Raw genomic sequence first — 16,874 nt, forward strand, 5'->3', positions numbered from 1 at the left:
AAAAGCAGTATTTTATTAAGCTATATTTTGTTTTCTACACTAGGAATAGGAGTAGGGTATTATCCCATCATTATCATGTCTCTGAAATTAATTGTGTGACTTTGGTCTCTTACTACAATTATATGTTAGATTTTTCTTTTATTTTTATTAGTGTATAGGAGATGCCCAGATTAGATTACTGTGTTGAGGAGTATTACTACATGAATATGCAAGTCTAATTTGAAAGAGATGAGCAATAAACATTAGTTGTCCTTAGGGAAAAGAGAGAGAGAGAGAGACTTACGCCCACCTACCTTTCTCTCCCATCCTTCTCTCAGCTGGAAGAGGCTATCCTGTCCCCAGGCAATGGAGTCTCAAAAACAGCTCTGACCATCTGTGTCCTTCAGAGGAGTCCACCTCCCAACAATGCCTCTACTGTACCATGCGAGGATATACCAGGAACTGCCTTCAGAATTAGGATTCAAGTCACACAAAGACAGAAGTGTCATCCCCACACGGGGATTTCCCATGCCTCTGAGAAGGGAGCATGTGCCACCTTTATTATTAGGCATCACATTCATAGCTGGCCAACCTGGTTTAGGGCCCTGATTTTCACTCATTTTGTACATCAGCATCCCCTATATTCAGGGCTTCCCTACCAGCCAACACCTCCCTACCTTACCTCCCTCTCCCTACTGTGCAGAATCACATGCCCTCAGATCCTCACAGAACACATCCTCATCCATACAAAATAACTCAGGGAGTGAGAGAAGTAGAGGCTGCCCCTGGAGCCCATACAAGTAGGGCATCATCAGTCATTTGCCATTGTTTCTGATCTGTGAAGTTTAGGATCACAGATTAAAATCAACACCCCATTTCCACTTAAGTAAGGTATTTTGTGTCCTCTCATTTTACCTGCTGGTTAACATCAAAGAAGCAGGTTTTCTCTTTGAGCTCTTGGAGATGCTGCAGAGGGACAAGAGCTGTGAATCTGTAAGTTTAAAGACCATCTCAGAGGACTCTCCCATGAGGCACATCCAGGGAATATGAGCAGATTGGATGGGGAATAAAGCAAAAGCTGGTAGTACCAGGTGTTGCTGGAATGAAGAGAAAAGGACGCTCCCATATGCTGTTGGAGCCAAATGGTGTTTTATTTATTCTCTAGAGCCCATCTGGCTATGACTTATAACCTGTATAGCCTTCCATGCAAAAGTCCTATCTACACCTTTTAGGGAGTTTCAGACAAGGGTTAGGAAAAGAATCAGCACAGTGATTCTGAAACATTCAAGTTAAGGGGCCCTGGCTGAGAGGGCAGGACAAGTTGCCACAGGAGTTCCCAGTTCCAGGGAGGAAAGACAGCTACTCGTTATGATGGAAAACACTTACAAAGTGTCCAAATCCTGTCTTTCATTCAGTGGCTGCTCTGAATCTCAGGATAGCCCTGGTAGTGAGATACGGCTATCCTCTCTTTGTGGGTGTGTGTGACTCCAAAGCATAGGCTCCTGAGCACAGACACACATGGCCAAGAGGTTACGCTTCTTTCTCCAGATCTCTGCAAAGAATGGATTTGACAACATTTTAATATTAATGCCTAATGCTATATCACCTCGTTAGAATGTTAGGATGCTTTTCATTTTTCCTCACCTCACTTCTCTCCTTAATGACATATTTTTCACACACATTTCTAAATGTTTAGCTAATGGTTCCATTGTATGCCTCACAGTATGTCCTACAGTAATTCCAGAGTTTGAAAATCAAAACCGATCAGTGAGTTTCCGTTCATGCAGCATCCTGTTTAAATGGAAATTGGTAGGGATGGAGCAATGAGAACTCCATATACTGCTGGAGAAGAACTAATTTGATACAACCTCTTTGCAAAGACAATAGGCAACATCTATCAGAGAGGAAAGTGGGGTCCTATCAGCAGCCCCACTCTATTTTCTGGCCTGCAAAGAACTTCAGAACCTGTGCCCCAGGAAGCACATGTAAGAATGGCCATGGCCACATGGCTGGTCACACCAAAACAACCCCAAAGTCTCCTTACTCGAGAAATCTCAGAAACACCGTTTTCAGAGAAAAGAGGTTGTCAAGGGGCCCTTATACTACAACACCACTTAATATGTTTATAGCTGAAACATGCACAGAATTATACATGTGCAGTATTCTCTCTCACAGTGTCTCTGTGAGGATGGCATATTCATGCCCATTTGACAGAAGACAAACTCTGACTCATCACCACGGAAAATCCATCTTCCAGAGTCATCTAGGCAGGAACAGGAATGGGAGTGTACCTCTTACACTCCCCAAAGGGCAAACAAAGTTCTCCTTGATAGGTGACAACCTTCTAGGACTTGAAAACTTGCAGTTTCACACATTTCTAGTGTTGTGCCCACGTGGATATACCACATCCCAACACTTCTTCTTGAAGAAGCTGATGGTACAGATGAAATTCCCATGCATGATCCTGGAGGGGGTAATAGGTCTGGTGTCAGGGTCAAGGGGCTGTGATTCCTGCCTCTTCTTTAGCTGCACTCTCTCTTCCCTTGGGAACTCAATGGAAAACTGCTTTTCCAATATCGATCTAGAAGATAAACAAAGAAACAGGACAGGACAAGGAATTAAAGGACACGGTGTGATGATCCTCTTTTCTCACCCCAAATCCCTCAGCAAAGCCATCCTGCAACACAGAAATGGCTCCAAAGCTTCATTCTTTATGAGAATAGGGGCTACTTTCTTACTGCCACATTTCTGGGTGCTCTCTGTGGTAGTTGTGCTGTTTGGTTTTAGGTAACAGCGGTCACTCTGTGGGAAGGAGAGATAAAATGTGCCAGGACTCACATTTCTTGAAGTCTCCCTATGTGCTGTGCACTCTGTACTGGGTTTCCCATTTGCCCCACCTTACAATTCTGTACGGAAGGTGTTGTGGGTCCCCTTTTACAGATAACCAAGCGCAAGCCAGCAGAGCTTAAGGAAGAGTTCCACATATCATACACCATAATCGGGTTCCAAGTTTTGTGGTCATCACTATATTCAATGCATTCTTAATAGACATTACCTCCAAATGGGCTAAAAATAGAGTTTTAGCTCTGTTAGTGTTGAGGGTTGAGAGTTGGTAACCTCTACATTACAATGGTTTATATCAGTACAAAGGACCACAGTACATAAACACTTAACATTTCAGCTATGGAACTAAAATTTCATGTTCCAAGGAAAAAGAGATTGATAAAAGAAAAAGTCTAAAAACCCTCTGTGGGGGAGAGAGGGGGTGAAATGAAGGAAGGGTGAGGAATATTTCATATACCCAGCAGTCTCATATGTAGACGATGGGCTACCAGGGATTTACGACTGGTCATTTTACACTCCCCTATCGGTGCTCACTCAACAACCACTCTTGGAGGTAATGATATTGATGATGATGACAATAATGGTGGTCCAAGTGAAATTCTGCCCCTGGGGCCAAGAGACCTGGGAATCAGAACCACGGAAATTGACTGTTTTCTTAAGGCAGTAGACAGGGAGGAGTCAGAGGAACAGGAATTTCCTCCAGGAATGATGATCCGGAAGGTGGGAAAATCAAATTGTCGAAGCTAGTGTAAGCAAGCAGTACTCAAATTATATCTCCTTTCAACCAAATTTTTATTCAGGCAAACTATTATTCAATCCATACTTTAGGTCAGGGTATAGGAAGTCAAGAAAGGCTAAGGAAATTGGAGAAACTGCTATTTGAATGTCTGCTCAGTCGTGAAACCTGGAGTTGCTCCAATTTCTTCCCTGTGTCCTGAAGCCTCCAGGGCTCCAGTTGCCCTAACTTTATTTTGGCATTGACATTTAACACTTTTCAAGCCAATGTTTGTTTGTTTGTTTGTTTGTTTATGGTGACCTGTAGTGTTGTTTTTTTTTTTCTTTTAAATTTGAGTATAGTTGACACATAATGTTACATTAGTTTTAGGTGTAAGACCATAGTGATTCAACAACTCTATACCTTACGCTATGTTCACGACACATGTAGCTACCATCTCTCACCATACAACACTCTTACAACGCCATTGACTATATTGCCTGTGCTGTGCCTTTTATTCCTGTGACTTGGTGACCTGTAGTGCTTTTAAATTACGATGGGTTATTGACATTTTTAAAGCACTGTGAGTGGCGATTTGTTATTATTACTGCCTGGTACCCCATTTGGAACTTGGGGGCTATAGGAAGTAGGTGGCTGTCAGAATAGAGCTGAATGCATCTTTGAAAGTGTTGGGAATGTTGGATACCCACATCTCTAGAAGACTGCTCCTTCTGCAGTTCTGAAACAGCCCCAACCTTCTTCCCTAAAGTACACCATTAGTATTGGGTTACTGTAGGGGTCCCTAGGGACTGAATCAAGGCAATAGAACCATTGTTTCTGCTGAGGATAAAGAAGGATGTTGGGTACACAGGGACAGAAACCGTGTGTGAGAAGGTAGTATCTTAAGGACTGGGAAACATTCAGTGGAATGGGAAGATTTCCCTCTTCAGCCAAGACCAAGACATACTGTAATTAAATTTGCAAAACACAGTGATAAAGAAAAAAATCTTAAAGGCAGCAAGACAAAAGAAAACCTTAACTTACAAGGGAAAAACCTATAAGGCTAGCTGGAGATTTCTCCACAGAAATTTTTCAAACCAGAAGAGAGTGGCATGATATAGTCGAAGTGCTGAATGGGAAAAATCTGCAGCCAAGAATACATAACCCAGAAAAGCTATCATTCAGAATAGAAGGAGAGATATAGCATTTCCCAGACAAATAAAAACTAAAGGAGTTCCTGACCACTAAACCAGCCCTGCAAGAAATACTGAAGGGGACTCTTTGAGTGGAAGGGAGAGACCAAAAGTGACAAAGACAAGAAAGGATCAGAGAAAATCTCCAGAAACAATGACAAAACAAGTAAAAAATGGCACTAAATACCTATCTATCAATAATTACTTTGAATATAAATGGACTAAATGCTCCAATCAAAAGACATAGGGTGTCAGAACGGTTTAAAAAACAAAACAAACAAACAAAAAAACAACAAAACTAAGACCCAAAGGGGAGGGAGGCAAGATGGTGGATGAGTAGGGGACCTTGTTTCAGCTGGTCCCTCAAATGCAGCTGGTATCTATCAAACCATTCTGAACACCCACAAATTCAGCCTGAGATGTAGGAATATATGTCTGGAACTCCACAAGCAGAGAAATGACTGCTTTTTGCAAGGTGGGAGGTGTGGAGTTGTGATTCTGTGGGGAAATATCAGAAGATAATGGATGGAGGAGGGAGCTGGAGCCATAACCTGGCTGCCAGAAAGTGATATGACACTGGAAGGCAAAAATTGGAATCCTTAGAAATCTGCTCCAGTGAGAGACATCCCTTTCTGAAAGGTGCTCAGAGGATGAAAAGGGCAGAATTCTATGCGGGCCATTGTGGTCCCAGGATCCCAGGAGACACAGAAAGAATGGGGGTGCCTAAATCAATAGAGTGCCCAAGCAGTGGATTGGGGAAACTGGTTATGGTCAGGGAGTCCAGGAACAACACATAGCTCAGGTCACCATAAACTGTATCCCAGGCCAGTAGGGAGACCACTCTTCACCCAAGCACCCTGAAAAGGACTGGAATGTATGGGCCATTTACCATCTCCTGGGAGAGCCAAAACAACTGCACCATGACTAGAAAACAGCTATCAGGGCAGTGGTGGCTCTGGAAAGGACAGCAGGGTGGCACCCAGCCATGACCTGGGAGTAGCAGAGCAGGATGCGCACTCAAGCCCAAAATCACTCGCAGTTGCAAAGACACAAAGCACAATGGCACTCCCAGTCCCTCAGAGTCACCCTGGGAGGATTGTAGTGGGCACGAACCCCGTGAGTCTGTGTAGTTTGGTGCACACAGAAATTGACCCAGTTTGACACAGTTTGGTGCACACAGAAGTTGACCCAGTTTGACACAGTTTGACCCAGGGGTTTTGTGAAGAGGGGGACTGGAATCTTGTGGCTCTGGGACAGAGAGCTGGGCATGACCATTTTTGCTCTGACCTTCTGAAGAGGGGCAGAAAGACACCAGGGAACAAAAGCCACACCAATGACCAGCTCACATTCAGCCAACCCCCCTGACAAAGGCTGGGGCAATTCTACCCACACAAAGACACACCTGAGAAGCAGAACAGCCAGGGCCCTCCCCCAGAAGACAGACTGGAAGAACAGGTGAATGACAAGCTTATGGATCCCATGAGACTGTAAAACTCCAGTGCCAGGGGAACATAGTATATTCAGCCCCAGGTGTTGCCTCATGACTCGTTTATCCTTCTGTCTAAAATTTACCATTTCTTCTTTTTCTTCTTCTTTTTTTTAACCTTTTAACCATTTTAACTAGGTTCTTATTTTACCAATTCATGCTTTTAAGTCAGTTTTTAACTTTTCATTTGTTCACATCTACATTTAATAGATTAGGCCTCATTCTAATCCTTTTTTCACTCTATTCCACCGCATGCATGTGTGTTTATAAAGTTTTGCTTTCTTTACAATTTTGAGATGCCTTCTAACACAGAAAACAAAACTCAATCAGGAAAAAGTGGATTTCCCTGCTTTGTCCAACTTTTGAGATTATAGTTTCTTCCCCCACACCTCTTTTTTATTGTTTTGTTTCATTTTGGCTTTGTTGCTTTTCTATGGTGGCTTCTGACCGCTTTGGATTTTTTCTAGGGTGCATTTTGTTTGGGTCATGATGGATATTTCAGACTCTGCTAATTTACTCGCCCATCCTTCCCTGGGCAGAATGACTAGAAGGAGGAATTCACAACCAAAGAAAGAACCAGAGGCAATGTTCTCTGCCACAGAACTAATCAATGTGAATATAAGTAAGATGTCAGAGATGGAATTCAGGATAGCAAGTATAAAGTTAATAACTAGGCTTGAGAAAAGCATAAATGACAATACAGAATCCCTAAGGATGGGAACGAGATTGAGTCAGGCCAAACAGCTCTAACAGCTAGGTTCAGTGAGGCAGAAGAGAGAACAAGTGATCTAGAGGACAGGCTGATGGAAAGGAAGAGGTTGAGGAAAAGAGAGAAAGACAACTAATAGCCCATGAAGAAAGGTTTTGAGAATTTAATGATGCCTTGAAATGAACCAATGTCAGAATTATCGGGATCCCAGAGGGGATAGAAATCTAGAAGGTGTATTTGAGGAAATCATGGCTGAGAACTTCTCTAATCTGAGGAAGGAAACAAGCATTCATGTCCACGAGGCAGAGAGGACCCTTCCCAAAAATCAATAAAAATAGATCAACACCCCCGACATATAATACTGAAGCTTGCAAATCTTAGAGCCAAAGAAGCTGTCCTGAGAACAGTTAGGGAGAAGAGGTTCCTTAGGTACAGAAAGAAGAACATCAGAACAACATCAGACCTACCCACAGAAACCGGGCAGGCCAGCAAGGGCTAGCAAGATATACCCAGGTTACTAAATGAGAAGAACATGCAGTCCAGAATACTTTATCCAGCAAGGCTCCCCTTCACAATGGAAGGAGAGATAAAGAGCTTCCAGCACACACAGAAACGGAAAGAATATGTGACCACCTAGCCAGCCCTGGAAGAAATATTAAGGGGGATTCTGTAAGTGAAGAATGACCCCAAGAGTAACACAGACAGGAAAGTAACAGACAATCTACAGAAACAGGGACATTATATGCAATACAATGACATTAAATTCATACCTTTCAATAGTTACTCTAAATGTAAACGGTCTAAATGCTCAACCAAAAGACACAGGGTATCAGATTGGATAAAAAAGCAAGAACCATCCATGTGCTGTCTACAAAAGGCTCATTTTAGACCTAAAGACACCTCCATATTGGAAGTGAGGGGGTGGAGAACCATTTACCACACTAATCAACCTCAAAAGAAAGCTGGTGTAGCAATCTTCATATCAGACAAATTAGATTTTAAACAGAAGACTGTAGAAAGAGATGTAGAGGGACACTATGCCATACTTAAGGGGTCTATCCAATAAGAAGATCTAACAATTGCAAATATCTATTCCCCCCAAACAGGAACAGCCAGCTACAAAAATGAATTAAGAAACAAAGCAAATAAATATCTTGATAATAATACATTAATAGTAGGGGACTTTAACACCCCACTCACAGCAATGGACAGATCATCTAAACAGACGATCAGCAAAGAAAACAAGGGCTTTGAATGACACAATGGACCAGATGGACTTCACAGATATATAGAGAGCATTCCATCCTAAATCAACAGAATACTCATTCTTCTCAAGTGCACATGGAACTTTGTCCAGAATAGATCACATATTGGGTCATGAATCAGGTCTCAACTGATGGCAAAGTTTGAGATTATTCCTTGTACATTTTCAGACCACAGTGCTTTGAAACTTGAACTCAATGACAAGAAGAAATTTAGAAGGAGCTCAAGCATTTGAAGGTTAAAGAGCATCCTGCTAAAATAATGAATGTGTCAACCAGGGAATCAAAGGAGAACTTAAACAATTCGTGCAAACTAGTGAGAATGAAAACACATCGGTCCAAAACCTATGGGATACAGCACAGGTGGCCCTAAAAACGAAGTACATAGCCATTCAAGCCTCTCTCAAAAAATTAGAAAAATCAGACAAGATGGCAGGGAAGTAGGAGGAGGCGCCCTTTCAACCTGTACCTTAAAGTGAGCTGATTACCTACCAAAGAACTCCGCGATCACCCATCAAATCAGCCTGAGATCAGAATTATACACATCTGGATCTCTACAGGGGCAGAAGATGCCAGTGGGCAGGTAAAGCAGAGTGGGAATGTCGGACTGATATCGGAAGATAAACAAAAGGGGGAGGGAGCCACCAGAGGCGACAGATTGGAAAGTAATAACCCAATATGAGAGTGCCCTGCATGTGGGTACCAGCATTAACTTGGAGTCTGGTTGAAAGCACTCAAAAAGAGCAAAGAATCGCGGGGGGGATATTGTGGGAACCGGGGTGGATAGGAACAGGGAATTAAGTCCCCAGATCCAGGACAGCCTCCCCTGGCACTGAGCCAGAGAGAGTGTGGCAGAGAAACCAGGTCTTGGTCCCTGAGTGTCCAGCGCGCCCGAGAATGCGTGGGGTCTGGCTCCTGTGAGGGGCTGGGAGCCTCACCAGACGGCAGAATGCCCCGCCCTGCGATCAGAGCCTGAGACGCACTCGCCCCACACCCTCCCCTGAGAGAGTTGCATGCAGGTGTCAGCCCGGTGCTCTCAGACCCGGAAATACCAGGCATTCCCAGCCTGGGCCAGCAGGAAAACCTCAGAGTGTGATCGATGCTTGGAACCTCTCTGGCGGTCTGGAGCTGCCCAGACAGCCACCGCTGCCTTGGTTTTGGGTACAAGCAGGAGATCCTGCATCCCCAGGGACCACAACTCAGAACCTGCTCTGCTGGCAGCCCTGCAGCACCCACAAGGGAGCAGACTGAGGCTTCTCTCTGAGAAGGAGGTCGGGGTGCAGTTTGCTTTCCTCTAAACCTCCAAAAACCATCAAAAGCTGTCAAGGTGAGAGAATTAAAATAAATAATAAATAAATAAACAAAAAAACATAAAATCCTCCAGAGAACAAAAGCTTGAAAAACCGGTTTCCTCAGAGCCCGCCCCTTGAGAGGGACAGGAGGACTAACTCAGGGAACATCATTGACTGAAAACCCACGTGGCAGGCCCCTCAGCCAGAAAACAAACCAGGAAAGAAAAAAAAAAAAAAGACAACAAGAGAACCACCACTACTTCATATATATAAATTTTATTTTTAACTTTTTCCCACTATTCTGGTTAATTTTTTTATATAGATAATTTTTAACCTATTTACCATCACAGTGAGATATCTAGTACATCAAATTCCATAATAACCTTCTAACCTGAACTTTTTGATACATACACCCGTGGGATTTTTAGCTTTTCTGATTTTTTAATTTTTTGAAATTTTAGTTTAGCTTAGTCTAGTTTATTTTTTTATTTTTATTTTCTAATATTCATGTAGAGTTAAACTTCAAAGCAACCCCCGTTCCCCAATCAATGCTACCCCTATAGGTAAACCAATTTTTAATCCCCCTTTATCTCAGGAAAGTTGAGTCCTTTAACAAAGATATCAAGATACATCCAGGAAGAATCAAAATAACCTGCATCACCCACACTGAGAATTTATAACCACTCTCCCATCTTTTTTTTTCCACCAGTGTTTCAGTGTATTTGTGTTTGTCCTGGTTGTATATATATCTTATAATTGGGGTTCTTTTTGACGAAGTTCTTTCTTTTTATACCTATATATATATATTTTTTTTTCCTCTTGCCATATACTTTTTTAAATTAATTAATTAAATTTTTTATTGCTTTTCAGCTTAACAGTATTTATGGCTTTTGCACCACACCCAGTGCTCCATGGAATATGTGCCCTCCCTAATACCCACCACCTGGCTCCCCCAACCTCCCATCCCCCGCCCCTTCAAGAGACTCAGGTAGTTTTTCAGAGTCCATAGTCCCTCATGGTTCACCTCCCTTTCTAATTTCCCTCAACTCCCTTCTCCTCTCCATCTCCTGATGTCCTCCATGCTATTTGTTATGCTCCACAAATAAGTGAAACCATATGATAATTGACTCTCTCTGCTTGACTTATTTCACTCAGCATAATCACTTCCAGTCCCATCCATGTTGTTACAAAAGTTGGGTATTCATCCTTTCTGATGGAGGAATACTACTCCAAAATGTATATGGACCACATCTTCCTTATCCATTCGTACCATTGAAGGGCATCCTGGTTCTCTCCACAGTTTGGTGACCGTGGCAATTGCTGCTATAAACATTGGGGTACAGATGGCCCTTCTTTTCACAACATCTGTATCTTTGGGATAAATACCTAGTAGTGCAATGGAAGGGACATAGGGAAGCTCTATTTTTAATTTCTTGAGGAATCTCCACACTGTTCTCCAAAATGGCTACACCAACTTGCATTCCAACCAACAGTGGAAGAGGGTTCCACATTCTCCACATCCTCTCCAACACATGTTGTTTCCTGTCTTGCTAATTTTGGCCATTCTAACTGGTGTAAGGTGGTACCTCAATGTGTTTTCAATTTGAATCTCATTGATGTCTAGTGATGATGAACATTTTTTCATGTGTCTGATAGCCATCTGTATGCCTTCATTGGAGAAGTGTCTGTTCATATCTTCTGCCAAGTTTTTTATATGATTGTCTGATTTGTGTGTTGAGTTTGAGAAGTTCTTTGTAGATCCTGGATATCAACCTTTTGTCTGTATTGTCACTTGCAAATACCTTCTCCCATTCCAAAAAACAAGAGCCCAGGACCTGATGGATTCCCTGGGGAATTCTACCAAACTTTCAAAGAAGAAATAATACCTATTCTTGTGAAGCTGTTTCAAAAAATTGAAGCAGAAGGAAAACTTCCAGACTCTTTCTATGAAGCCAATATTACCCTGATCTCCAAACCAGGCAAAGACCCAACCAAAAAGGAGAATTTCAGACCAATATCACTGATGAATATGATTGCTAATATTCTCAATAAGAACCTAGCAAACAGGGTCCAAGAGCACATTGAAAAGATTATCCACCATGACCAGGTGGGATTCACTCCTGGGCTACAAGGATGGATCAACATTCGCAAATCAATCAATGCGATGGAACAAATTAATAAGAAAAGAGAGAAGAACCACGTGGTCCTCTCAATTGATGCAGAAAAAGCATTTGACAAAATCCAGCATCCGTTCCTGATTAAAACGCTTCAAAGTATAGAAATAGAGGGAACATTCCTGAACTTCATCAAATCTATCTATGAAAGACCCACAGCAAATATCATCCTCAATGGGAAAACGTTTGCAATCTTCCCATTGAGATCAGGAACACGACAAGGATGCTCACTCTCACCACTCTTGTTCAACATAGTATTAGAAGTCCTAGCAACAGCAATCAGAAAACAAAGAGAAATAAAACGTATCCAAATTGGTAATGAAGAAGTCAAACTCTCTCTCTTTGCAGATGACATGATTCTTTCTATGGAAAACCCAAAAGACTCCACCCCCAAACTTCTAAAACTCACACAACAATTCAGCAACGTGGCAGGATACCAAGTCAATGTACAGAAATCAGTGGCTTTCTTATACACTAACAATGAAAAGACAGAAAGAGAAATTAGTGAATTGATTCCATTTACTCTAGCACCAAGAACCATAAGGTACCTGGGAATACACCTAACTAAAAGGGTAAAGGAACTGTACTTGAGGAACTACAGAACACTCATGAAAGAAAGTGAAGAGGACACAAAAAGATGGAAGACAATTCCATGCTCTTGCATCAGAAGAATAAACATTGTTAAAATGTCTATACTGCCTAGAGCAATCTACACTTTTAATACCATTCCAATCAAAATTCCACCGGTATTTTTCAGAGAGCTGGAGCAATTAATCAAAAAATTTGTATGGAATCAGAAGAGACCCCAAATCGCTAAGGAAATGTTGAAAAACAAAAAACTGGCGGCATCACGTTACCTGCTTTCAAGCTTTACTACAAAGCCGTGATCACTAAGACAGCATGGTACTGACATAAAAACAGACACATAGACCAGTGGAACAGAGTAGAGAGCCCAGATATGGACCCTCAACTCTATGGGCAAATAATCTTCGAAAAAACAGGAAAAAATAACCGGTGGAAAAAAGGCAGTCTCTTCAATAAATGGACAGATATATGTAGAAGAATGAAACTCGACAATCTCTTACACCATACACAAAGATAAACTTGAAATGGATAAAATACCTGAACGTGAGACAGGAATCCATCAGGATCCTAGAGGAGAACATAGGCAGTAACCTCTTCGATATCAGCCACAGCAACTTCTTTCAAGATATGTTTCCAAAGGCAAAGGAAACAAAAGCAAAAATGAACCTTCGGGACTTCATCAAGATCAAAAGCTTCTGCACAGCAAAGGAAATAGTCAAAAAAATAACAAAACAACAAAACAATACAAAACAAAAAAAACAAAGAGGCAACACACAGAATGGGAGAAGATATTTGCAAATGACAGTACAGACAAAAGGTTGATATCCAGGATCTATAAAGAACATCTCAAACCCAACACACACAAAACAGATAATCATATCAACAAATGGGCAGAAGACATGAACAGACAATTCTCCAATGAAGATGTACAAATGGCTATCGGACACATGAAAAAGTGCTCATCATCAGTAGACATCAGGTAGATTCTAATTAAAACCACATTGAGATACCACCTTACACCTGTTAGAATGGAAAAAATTTGCAAGACAAGAAACAACGTGTGTTTTAAAGGATGTGGAGAAAGGGGAACCCTCTTCCACTGTTGGTGGGAATGCAAGTTGGTGCAGCCACTTTGGAGAACAGTGTGGAGATTCCTCAAGAAATTAAAAATAGAACTTCCCTATGACCCTGGAATGGCACTCCTGGGTATTTACCCCAAAGATACAGATGTCTTGAAAAGACGGGCCATCTGTACACCAATGTTTTTTTAATCCAGCAACTGCTTTGTAAGCAGTCTTTTTTTTTAAAGATTTTATTTATTTATTTGACAGAGGGAGATCACAAGTATGCAGAGAGGCAGCAAGAGAGAGAGAGGAGGAAGCAGGCTCCCTGCTGAGCAGAGAGCCCGATGCGGGACTCAATCCCAGGAACCTGAGATCATGAACTGAGCTGAAGGCAGCGGCTTAACCCACTGAGCCACCCAGGCTTAGCAGCAATGGCCACGGTCGCCAAACTATGGAAGGAACCAAGATGCCCTTCAATGGACGAACGGATAAGGAAGATGTGGTCCATATACACTATGGAGTAGCATGTCTCCATCAGAAAGGACGAATACCCAACTTTTGTAGCAACATGGACGGGACTGGAAGAGATTATGCTGAGTGAAATAAGTCAAGCAGAGAGAGTCAATTATCATATGGTTTCACTTATTTGTGGAGCATAACAAATAGCATGGAGGACATGGGGAGATGGAGAGGAGAAGGGAGTTGAGGGAAATTGGAAGGGGAGGTGGCCCATGAGAGACTACAGACTCTGAAAAACAATCTGAGTTTCATGAAGGGGCGGGGGTGGAAGGTTGGGGGAGCCAGGTGGTGGGTATTAGGGAAGGCATGTATTCCATGGAACACTGGGTGTGGTACAAAAACAACGAATACTGTTATGCTGAGAGGAAATTTTAAAAAAGAGAAATTAAAGATCTAAATAAATGAAAAAAAAATTAGAAAAATCCCAAATACACAAGATAACCATATACCTAAAGGAGCAGAGTAAGAACAACAAATAAAGCCTGAACTAACCAAGAGAAGAGAGAAGATTAGAGCATAAACTTTAAAAAAATTAGAAACCAGAATAACAATAGAGCATATCAAGGAAACTAGAAGCTGGATCTTTGAAAGAATTAATAAGACCAGTAAACCAGAATTAATAAGATCAATAAGCCCGGACTTATCAAAAAGAAAAGAAAAACAACCCAAATTTATAAAATCATAAATGAAAGGGGACAGATGAAGACAAATATCAAGGAAATACAATTATTAGAATGTATTATAAGTAACTATATGCCAACAAATTAGGCAATCTGGACAAAATGGATGCCTTCCTGGTAACTTATAAACTACCAATACTGAAAGAAGAAGAGGTCAGAAATCTGAACAGTCCAATAACTAGAAGGAAATTGAAGCAGTAATCAAAAACCTCCCAAAAAGCGGAGTCCAGGGCCGGATGGCTTCCCAAGGAAATTCTATCATACATTTAAAGAAGAAATAATACCTATTCTACTGAAGCTGTTTCAAAAAATAGAAACAGAAGGAAAACATCCAGACTTGTTCTATGAGGCCAGCATTAACATGATCCCAAAACCAAAGACCCCATCCAAAGCGGAATTACAGACCAACATCACTGATGAATATGGATGCGAAAACACTCACCAAGATACTAGCCAATAGGTTCCAACAGTACATTAAAAAGATTACTCACCAAGACCGGGTGGGATTTATTCCTGAGATGTAAGGGTGGTTCAACATTCAGAAATCAATCCATGTGAAACATCTCATTAATCAACAAAAGAAAAAGAAACATATGATCTTCTCAACTGATGCAGAAAAAGCATTTGACAAAATTCAGCATTATTTCTTGATTAAAACTCTTCAAAGTATAGGATAGAGGGACCATACCTCAATAACATAAAAGCCATTTACAAAGAGCCTACAGTGAATATCATTCTCAATGGTGAAAAACCCGAGAGCTTTTTGTTTAAGGTCAGGAAAATGACAGAGATACCCACTCTCACCTCGATTGTTCAACATAGTACTAGAAGTCCTGGCCTCAGCAATCAGACAACAAAAGTCAATAAAAGGCATTCAAACTGGCAAAGAAGAAGTCAAACTCTCACTCTTTGCAGATGATACAGTACTTTATGTGGAAAACCCAAAAGACTCCTCCCCAAATTTGCGAGAACTCATACAGCAATTCAGCAACATGGCAGGATTCAAAATCAATGCACAGGAATCAGTTGCATTTCTACACACTAACGATGTGACTGAAGAAAGAGAACGTAAGGATTTACAATTGTAAATTGTAAATTTAAAATTGTACCAAAAGCCACAAGTTACCTAGGAATAAACCTAACCAGAGAGGTAAAACATCTGTACTCTAAAAGCTACAGAACACTTATGAAAGAAATTGACGAAGATACAAAGAGATGGAAAAATATCCCATGCTCTTGGATTGGAGGAATAAATATTTCAAAAATGTCTATGCTACCCAGAGCAATCTACACACTCAGTGTAAACCCTATCAAATTACCATCGACATTTTTCAGAGAGATGAACAAACAATCCTAGAATTTATATGGAACCAGAAAAGACCCCACATAGTCAGAGGGATGTGGAAAAAGAAAGCTAATGTTGCCAGCATCACCATTCCTGACTTAAAGCTACATTACAAAACTGTGAACATCAAGACAGCATAGTACTGGCACAAAAACAGACACATAGATCAATGGGGGAGAGAGAGAGAAAGAGAGAGAATCCAGAAATGGACCCTCAGCTCTATGGTCAACTGAGCTTTGACAAAGCAGAAAGAATATCCAATGGAAAAGAACAGCCTCTTGGATAAATGGTCCTGGGAAAATTGGGCAGCCTCATGCAGAGGAATGAAACTGGACCATTTCCTTACACCACACACAAAAATAGACTCAAAATGGATGAATGTGAGACAGGAATCCGTCAAAATCTTAGAGGAGAACCCACGAAGCAACCTCTTCGGCCTCAGCCACAGTGCCTGCTTGCAAGACACGTCTCCAAAGGCAGAGGAAGCAAAAATGAACCATTGGTACTTCATCAAGATAAAAAGCTTCTGGGCAGCAAAAGAAGCAGTCAACAAGACTACCTATGGAGTGGGAGAACGTATTTTCAAATGACATATCAGATAAAGGGCTAGTATGCAAAGTCTATAAAGAACTTCTCAAACTAAACACCCCAAAGGACAAATAATCCAGTCAAGAAATGGGCAGAAGTGTTTATCTTTGTGTACGGTGTAAGAGAACGGTCGAGTTTCATTCTTCTGCATATAGCTGTCCAGTTTTCCCAGCACCATTTATTGAAGAGACTGTTTTTTTTTCCACGGGATATTATTTGCCCATAGAGTTGAGGGTCCATATCTGGGCTCTCTACTCTCTACTCTGTTCCACTGGTCTATGTGTCTGTTTTTATGCCAGTACCATGCTGTCTTGGTGATCACGGCTTTGTAGTAAAGCTTGAAATCAGGTAACGTGATGCCCCCAGTATTATTTTTGTTTTTCAACATTTCGGTAGTGATTCGGGGTCTCTTCTGATTCCATACAAATTTTAGGATTAT

This window comes from Mustela nigripes, chromosome X (genome assembly GCF_022355385.1).
Source record: "Mustela nigripes isolate SB6536 chromosome X, MUSNIG.SB6536, whole genome shotgun sequence".
Classification (NCBI taxonomy): domain Eukaryota; kingdom Metazoa; phylum Chordata; class Mammalia; order Carnivora; family Mustelidae; genus Mustela; species Mustela nigripes.